Below are 9,823 nucleotides of genomic sequence, written 5' to 3' on the forward strand. Positions count from 1 at the left end.
CAATATATTGCTCCAAATATACAATATATTAAGAGTAACTACACTCTTCAAACATGGAGTCTTGATATTGGTCGTAGAACACGCTATGTATTAATGTGGAATCTATACACAAAGATGGCCAGAGAGTTCTCTGTGCAACATATATTTAGGGTAAGCTCTACAACAACGAGCCCACGGATGGCCTTGGTAGACTGCATGCACACCACGTCTAGAAGGGACAAGAGCATGAGTTCAAGAACCACCTTCTTAGAGGTAGCCATTCTCAACTTCTCTAAAGGAAATGTAGGTACCATGATGCATCTCTCTCTCTCAACTCTCTTAGTCACATAGATCTTTAAGGTCTCTTGGGATAGTTTCCTACGACGTAAAAAATTCTCTTCTTCTCTTTTTCTTCTTCTTCTTCTCTCTCTCTCTCTCTCTCTCTCTCTCTCTCTCTCTCTCTCTCTCTCTCTCTCTCTCTCTCTCTGTGCAAAATTGACAGCCTTACAGGACAAAATTAGTTAAGATTGTGTCTAAGACAAATCCATGTTCTCTATACTTGACAGAAACCCTCGAGAAAAAACATTGCAAAATGATGGACAATCATGTAAAACTCGGCTTACTCAAAGGTCACTGATTTTCCCTTCTGACCTCTTCCTTTGGAGTGAAGTCATTTATGATGTTGAAAATCCTTCTAATCTCTTCTGGGGTTTTGTTTCTTATCATGTCTGTGATCGTCTGACATGTCAACTCAAGTAGACTTTGTATGTTCAAATAGTTGGTTGCTAGAATGAGATCAAAGAGTGAGTGTTGATTAACCTTGACAAAATTAGCATCGAAGGATTTGAGGTCTTCTTCACAGAGGTCGGCGGAGGATTTGGATTCCACAACAGAAGAAGTGGAGGAGGAGGAGGAGGAAGACGAGGAGGTTTTCAGGCAAAATTTGTTGTATGACCTTGGTGAGGATCTTACCTATGGGGTTGGACAAGGGCATGACGACACTATTGCCTCTATACCATGTTCTTCATGAAAATGGATTAGAAGGCCATGCCCTCCTCCACCTCAGAGAATTCCTAATCCAGGCTGCATAGTTTGATCTTTGCCATCGCTTCTTTCTTACTTCTACCTCTTCTTCTTCTTGAGCTACCCCTTCCTCTCTCTCTCTCTCTCTCTCTCTCTCTCTCTCTCTCTCTCTCTCTCTCTCTCTCTCTCTCTCTCTCTCTCTCTCACACACACACACACACACACACACACACACACACACACACACATGCGGTGTGAGATCCTCCCCGCCCACCATTCAAGACGCGGCGCCGTGTATTGATTTGGAGGGTCTATTTGGATTAATTTCTCGGGAAGCTAGAAATTATAGAATGAAACATAACGCCATGGTCTACACTCAATCATCATCCCCCTGTCTGTGTGTCGCAAACAAAAACATGCATACACACCCTCTTCGATTGGGTGCGTACGCTTGGCATCTCTCCTTCTTTCCATTTTTGCCCTAAAATAGAACATCTACCTCTGTGTCCCACCATATTTGCTCATGCTGCTTCACGTCCTTGCCCGACTATGCCATGTCCCCGAAAACAAAGTGGGCAACACACAAAGACTTGTTGAGCTGGTGCAACTAGGTGCTCTCTCTCTCTCTCTCTCTCTCTCTCTATCTCTCTCTCTCTCTCTCCCCCCCTCCCTTCCCCTTTCCATTTGCCACCTCTCTCCTCAAACCCATGAGAGTATCTCGGTAGATTTCTCTTAATCAACCACGTTAAAATCTTTTCTGACACGTAGGTGGCTCTACCTTAAGAATAATACTAGATTTCTTCAAAAGATTCTCAGAAATCTTCTAAATTTAAATATAAAAAAAGATACAAGCACAAGAGATCGCAAAACAAACATGCAAACCTCGCATAGGCATGCACACAAGCAAGCCCTCTTCCCTTCTCTGTGAGATCTTCATGTGATATACCGACCAGCCCTCCTTTGTCCACCCATGTCAAAGCCTTGCACCACAAGGCCACATGCCGCGATCCCTTCGCATTTGGTGGAGGTAGCAAAGAGATTTGTCTTGTGTAACCCTTTGCAATTAGTGAGATGATATTTCTACCATAGAAATTTTAGCAATGCTAGGGATTAGGACATGAAACGTAGCCAAAGCTAGGGCCTCACAAGCATGAAAACACACACACACACACACACACACACACATACATGCCATGAAGCCAATCCATGTCCTAGGTATCCAAAAGAGAGCATCTAAAGATCTAGTTTTGAATCCCTATATATTTAAGAGCATCTCCCATTTATTTCTCTTTTTTTGAATTAATTCTAGTCGATATCCCTCCCTAATTGAAATTCTTGAAGAAAATGGGTGTCGACTTCTCAATGTTAAATTGAGTTCACAAGAGGCTATGAAAGGCATGCAAATTCCTTAGTATCCAATATCACGCAGCCATTTGGACTCGGCTATATGCTAGAGGTGGTGTAAGTGGAGGGTTTGACTAGTGATAGTGATATCTTCATATTAGTCAATTGTGGCAATCTATTCTCACCTTGATACTTCAAACATCATTGAAATTCTCTTTTGCATACTTGCAACTTTGTGTGCATTTGAGACTTATTTTATTGAAACATTTTTGGTAATCTATTTGCTTGCTATTATCACATTTGGTAGGTGTTCTCGACATTTACTTTGCTAAAAAAAACTTGCTCAGTTTTGGTGTTTGGTAAAACTCCCTAAGGGGCTACACTCAAGCAATTTTTCAATAAGGGAGAATATTGAAAGCCATATTTAGAAGCTACTCACATGAGCTAAGGTACTTTGGGATAGTGAATGACAATTTGTAAGTACTTTGTTACTCAAACATACTCCAATTTGATGCCAAATAGATAGTAAATGTTTTGTCTTTCATGTCTTGCTTAGTCCATTAGTACATACACATAGATTTGCCAATTTAGGCAATGTGTATATGCTCATCTTGGTGTAGATTTATCAGTTTAGACAACACTAATTAACCATGTGGATTCATCGATTTATGTAGCATGAGTGCAGATTTGGCGATTTAGGCGGCATCACACCAACAAACAACAAATTCTCTACCAACAAACAACAGATTCACTAGTTTTAACAATATTAAATGCGGAGACGCTGGTTTAGGCACCATAGGTGCAGATTTTTTGTATAGATAGCATGACTCATTGGTAACGATGCACCAATTCAGATAGCAACAATTAAAAAATCATGCTACCATGACTCGCCACCATTTTCCCTAGTATTATTAAGAGCACTTTATGGATAGTTTGTAATAATTTTGAGCATTTAAGAAATCTATAAGTAAATACGTGCAAGAGAAAAATGCACACTCTTGCACCGGGAGGAAATTGCACTCAATGCTTAGTGTCTTTTTTCTCTTCTCTCACCTGTCCTCTCTCCATGCCTATGTGTCACTCCACTCTAGGAGGTGCACTTGCATGTGCTCTCATGCTTTGTCTTGTTTATCTCTATTGGATTTGTCTTGCGCTGGATTATGTTTTTATATGAAATTTTTTGGGTATACAAATATGTTGGTTTTATCATTTGTAGCATGCTATTTTGTGTATTTTGCAGGCATGTTGCACCTTTGTTTTTGTAGCACATCATGTGCCTTGAGGGTTTATAACATATGTTTTAAAGCTACACAACCTCTCATAAATGAGAGCTACTAAATAGTAGCATTTTGTGGGCTTGATACCAAAATCATAATGGCTTTGATTGTTGGAGTCCATTCTTTAGAGTTCTTGTGGTTTCCAATAGAGATAATCGCTTCGCTACTTTCTTGAGTAATCTCTTTGAAATTGGCCATTGAGTGGTCGTTTTCAAAGACTCCGGTTCCTAGATCTTGAAACTTGTTTGAAGTAGTAGAAGCACACAATTTGTGTGCAGATCGGGATGGATTTCTCATCTTTCCTCCCAAGAGTAGGTTGTTCTTGAAGAATAGGATCTTATAGGTCTTCTATATTCATTTACATATTTTATCTGTGAGGCTTTTTATATCTGAGCAATGTTGGAAAGGATGAAGGCAGTCCTAGCAAGCTGATTTGTATCGATGTGGCTAGTATTGTGTCCCCTGTAGGCATGGCTCCCCATAGAACCTTCCATAGGGCCACTGAGGGCCACTGAGGCTTCAAAGTCTTATGTAGAGCTCATGAGGAGGCATTTCAAATTCCAAGAGGGAGGCCTATGTAGAAGCATTCTTGTAGTCTCATGGGATCATTTGGGTAATCTAAGGTTCATACTTATAATGTTTTCCAAAATCCATAAAATTGTGTTGTGGTGATTTTCTCCATCACATACGAAAACTTTTACCTTAAAATTTGCTACTCCTTAGTCTATAATAGGAAAAGAGATGGTTGGAAAAGCAAAGCAAACCATCTTGTGCTTATAAGTAGTTTGTAGTCTTCTAAGGGTTCCACATGTGTACACATATACATCAAAAAAGGATTTGGTGAAAGCTGTATTTTTAAAAATTTGATTTAGTTATGTACAAAACAATTGGTCTTTCCTTCCTCTCTTTGGACCAAAGTGCTCACACATAGTTTGCTTTTTTGACATGTTACGCAAGGGATGAAACCATGAATGTTATCATGGGGATATCTCTTGCTTGATTATTTTTTGGCTACGTGATGTGACAACTACTTATTGTTATTTTGTGTAAATGCAACGAATGAAGATAGGGCCATATGATGATCCTAGGATTTCCTTCGATGGATTCACTAAAATTTGTTGCCTCTCTCGTGTTTTTTAGCATGTCAATCCATGTTGTCTTCACCGTTGAAATAGGCAAGGTTCCTCCACAACCACTCCACCATCGTGAGCAATGCATCCCTCAATTGCAACATCATCCTATCAAGGTGATTGTGAGGAATATGTCCCATTGTCTCCCACAAACTCACCATATTGCAACATATACAACGATGATGCGAAGCACCTTGCAAACCACCCCAAAGCCATGTAAACCAGAGACAACTTCACCATCTTCAAACATCAATCAATCTCAAACACATCATAGGGATGCTCCATCACAATCCTACTAATGGAAATGAAGCTCCTCCACACGAGAAGGTTGAGGAGGGGTGATGGTTGTACAAGATTGGAGCCAGCCCTAATGCAATAACCTTGATGTTGTATTGTCATCATAGTAATAGGGCACCAATGTTTTAATATGGAGCATCATACAAATTTAGAAGTAGGTTTGATCAACCCTTTTTTCAAGAACCTTGTGGTATCCTCTTTTGGAGCTCTACCTTCTTAATTTCTTTTTGAGAGTTCTTCCACATATTCTTTCAGAACTCTATTTTTGGCCGCTCCCTAGTTTTTTTAATATTGGATGCTACGCATTAAAGAGGGCCAAACAGAAGAGTCTGTTGCACTCACATCATTTTTCAACTTGTGCAGTGCACTCAAAAAGAGAAAAAGGGCACACTTAAAAGTCTTCCGATTTTGAGGTGAGAATTTGAAGGATTTGCTAGTTTTTACACTAAAACTTATAAAATCTTATCATTTTTCTTCATCAAGGCAAGCATAGACCCTAGCCTGGATTTTTTAATTTTAGAGCCTGGATGCATGAACCTGATATACAGCCAACTAACGGAGCTGGATGAACATGCAAAAAAAAGTGTTGCCAAAGTATTTCATAGTGCCCGCTTTTATAGGTGAAACAGCGATTCCTATTGCTCCTCCCTTCCATAGGTGAAACAATGTTGGGACATGTTGCTCCTCTCTACCACCAGTAAAATAGCTCCCACCCTGATCCCCCTCCTCTCCTATCGACAAATGTTGGCAAGAAAATCAAAGTAGGTATCTTCCCTCCTTGGGCTTTGAAGTGCAAAAGATTGCAGGCAAAGCCGCCATACCTTGGGAATCTTGTGCATAGTTCAACTTGTCATGCAGTGAGAATCTTATTCATGCGGCAAAGGATGTATGTTGAAGCTTGTATTTTTCTTACTTTTGTCAAGATTTTGGTGGTAAGTAAGCTGGATATGGAAGTGTAACATGCATACTATTGTCAAGAATTTTGTGGGAAGTAGTTTTTTGGCAAAAGCATTTTTTGGAGAGCGCTTTTTTGAAATCCGGCAAGCAGATTCCAAAAAGATACTTTCTCTCTCTCAACCTTTGATAGTTGAGGATCCACTCCTTTTTTCTCTTTCCTCTCTCTCTCTCTCTCATAGATTTCTTTCCTTGTGGCAAGCACACATACACAAGGAACAAAACACATCCGAATCATTAAACATATACACACTCTTTCAAATATTTAACACAACTCAATCAAAGATTGTGACCCCTTGAACAATAAAGGTTTCTCTCTTCTTTCTCTTGTAAATCTCTCTCTCTCTCTCTCTCTCTCTCTCTCTCTCTCTCTCTCTCTCTCTCTCTCTCTCTCTCTCACACACACACACACACACACACATACTCACACAAGGACAAGTACACACCCAAATCATTTAACGCCAAGAATAATATTCACAAAAAATTATATTTAAATTATAATAGGGACATGGCAATGAACTATAGCTATATTAAAATTACATCTCTATCTCTCGACACACACATTTACTCTCTTTCTACACACTTTCCTTCTTTGTGCATCCTTTGATGTGTGTGCTAGAAGCACTGCATCTCCCGCATACAACAAAAGCATGATTACCACATTGCAAATAGTACATGTTCAATTCCTTCTTCTTGCACTAATTCAAGTACCATTTTTTTCAATTGATCGATGCATAGAAAAAAGAGAGTTGGTGACATGGACATCCTTGTTTAACCCCAATAGTGCTTGCAAAAAATTTTGAAATTCCTCTTTCCATGAACAATAGAAACATCACCTTCTCATAAATTTGAGAAGCTGAAAGCTTAAATACACTTGGCACTTGGAGTTCTTCCATCATTCTCCACAAATTGTTACGTGGAATCATATCAAATGATTTCTTAATGTCCCAAAGTAGCAATACAATTGCTTGCCTTTCAATCAACTTTCTCCATGAGAACAGGAAGAGTGACAGGATGATCAATGGTGCTATGGCATCGATAAAAACCTGCTTGTCCTTTTGCACGCTTGACATTCTCTTCAACCCAATCACTCAATTTTATCTCCATTATGCACCAAACAACTTTGCCATGAGAGGGCCAATCATTCTAGCCTGATAACTATTTACATTTTTTACATCCCCTCCTTTATGCAAAGGTTTTACCCGACTATTACTCCAATCATAGGTCATACCATGTTGAAGTGTAAGGTTGAACATATTATACATCCACTCATGTGTAAAATCTCCCATCCATTTAATCAGTTCCGGCTTGATACCTTGAAGATATCGCGCTTTGCGAGAGTGGCTAACTTTTTGGGCCCACCACATATATCCTCAATAGTAAACAAAGAGGGCATACATGTAAGTGAACCATCAAATGGTATTTTTTGAGCATTTGGTTGCTTAAATAGTTGCCTACAATCTGAGCACATATCCATAAGACTCAAGTTACCAAAACTGTAAGGTCTCTACTTTCGAATTTCACACAAGTTCTATTATGCATTTGAATTTTTTTAACCATCACTCATTATTTAAGATATTAGAGTTCAAATTATGAATCATAGGCTGAGAAATCCTAGAATTTAAAATTTACGCTACAAAATTCTGACATGTTTAGCTATATGAATCACTAATTAACTTATTGCAAGACTTATTTACTGATTGTAGAATTTTCTTTTACTACTACTGTAAAGTTAATATAAGACTGTAAAGTTTAACCTAAAAAAGTAAAGTAAATTATCATTAAAAAATAAATAAAATAATTATAAAGACAAAAGAATACACAGGGATGACAAATGAAGGCACATGGACTCACCTGGACTCACATAGGAGGGGACAAAGTGGGACACACTGTCACATGAAAAGGAGAGGTTAGTCTTGACTAATCTTAAAGAGGGGGGGCTGTGTGGCCTTATCTTTTGATGGTAATGACAAAGTGGTCAAGCTGATGGGTACCACAAGGGTACCAAAAACGCGGGTATGATTTTTTGGGGAAAAAAATTATTATTTTTTTTTGAGGAAAAAAAGCTGGGTGTTTTCTTTTCTGCTATAAATAGAGCATCCATGCTCACACTTTAAACATAGAGATTGACTCTATAGCGCTCACAAAGTGTTGCCACTTCTCTTAGAGAGAAGGCGACCACAAACCACTAAGAGAGTAAAAACTGTAGTGGACTAATAAGGTGCGTATTAATTAAGCATTTAATTAACTTTAGGAATGATGTATGTGTGCTATCTCTTACTCTAATCTCTTTAATAGATTAGTAAGATTCAATTAGCTATGTGTGTGTGTATGCTATCTCTTACTCTAATTTCTCTAATAGATTAGTAAGATTCAATTAGTTTTAAGAAGGATATGTGTGTGTGTGTGCTATCTCTTACTCTAATTTCTCTAATAGATTAGTAAGATTCAATTAGTTTTAAGAAGGATGTGTGTGTGTCTGTGCTGTCTCTTACTCTAATTTCTCTAATAGATTAGTAAGATTCAATTAGTTTTAAGAAGGATATGTGTGTGTGTGTGCTATCTCTTACTCTAATCTCTCCAATAGATTGGTGAGATTCAATTAGCTTTAGAAAAGGATGTGTGTGTGTTCTCTTTTACTCTAATCTTTCTAATGGATTAGTACGATTCAATTAACTTTAAAAAAGATGTGTGCGTATGTTTTCTCTTACTTTAATCTCTCTAAGTATACCTACTCTCTCTAGTTAGTACATCTTCACTATTAACTTATGTATAGTTAATTGAAAGTTAATACATAAGAGAACTCATCATATTCTTATTATACATGATGAAATTCTCATTCACCAATTTTATTGTCAATTAGATTAAGTAGAATTTTGAATAATACTAAAAATTGATTTAGTTGAAGTATAGAAATTGAAGTTGGATTTGGATTAGAAATGTGAAGTATAAAAGTAATGCATTCCTAAACTTTCACTCGTAGTTTACACACGTAATTTTTGATTAATTAAGATTAACAAATATTTGATGTATAGAAATTAGATGTAGAAAAACAACATTAAATGTGAATCCGAGTTGGCAAGGGTTCAAATTACAGACTCTCTTTGGAAACAAGAGATTACTAGGGAAATTGATCAATTTAAAGTTCTAAGTGTATAACATAAGTGTAGTACAAAAAAATGGCTCCAAAGAGTGCTCGAACCCAAGGCGCTAATGATCATGAATCTGGTACAAGTAACGGTGGAACTCCTGCGGAACATGCTATGTCCCCACCAATCGGACCAATCGGAGCTATGGTATAGGTTAGTATTGCAATTTCAAGTTATGCATCATTGCATATGCAAGACCATAGAAATATAATATTTACCTTATGAAAAGAAAACACGGACCGAAACCACGGGGCTTAACCCCAAGAAACTCGTCATATGTTTGACAAGTAGGAAAGAATGTCTGGTTAAACTGGTTGCTATAGGAAAGACTGTTTGTCCAAAACCTTATTAGTGCTGGCATTATGTGGCAGTTGCTGAGGGGTGAGATGACGCCCAGGATGGCACCGCTGATGCTGTGGTGGGAGTACACCTAGATTAGCCCAGCTGGATACTGCAGTTTTGTTTTTTCGTGGCGTGAGGATGACCCCTAGATTGACACCATTGTTGCTGTGGCGGGAGTACGTCCAGATTAGCACAACGAGTACTTGTAGAGTGGTATGGGATGCTCATGAGACAAGGGTTTTTATAAATAATGTATATACCGATCGGACATAATAGCGCCAGTAGAGATTCTTCAGTGAACCTAATCCAAGGGTTGTTAGTTTAAAAT

At 38.2% G+C, this 9,823-nt stretch overlaps 1 pseudogene; it reads right to left on the reverse strand.

Annotated features, from left to right (window-relative positions):
- Window positions 1-609: 609 nt before the first annotated feature.
- On the reverse strand, window positions 610-1,085 carry LOC147418776 (SKP1-like protein 1B pseudogene; annotated as a pseudogene).
- Window positions 1,086-9,823: the final 8,738 nt, after the last annotated feature.

Source organism: Adiantum capillus-veneris, chromosome 29 (genome assembly GCF_014529385.1).
Source record: "Adiantum capillus-veneris isolate H3 chromosome 29, ASM1452938v2, whole genome shotgun sequence".
NCBI lineage: Eukaryota > Viridiplantae > Streptophyta > Polypodiopsida > Polypodiales > Pteridaceae > Adiantum > Adiantum capillus-veneris.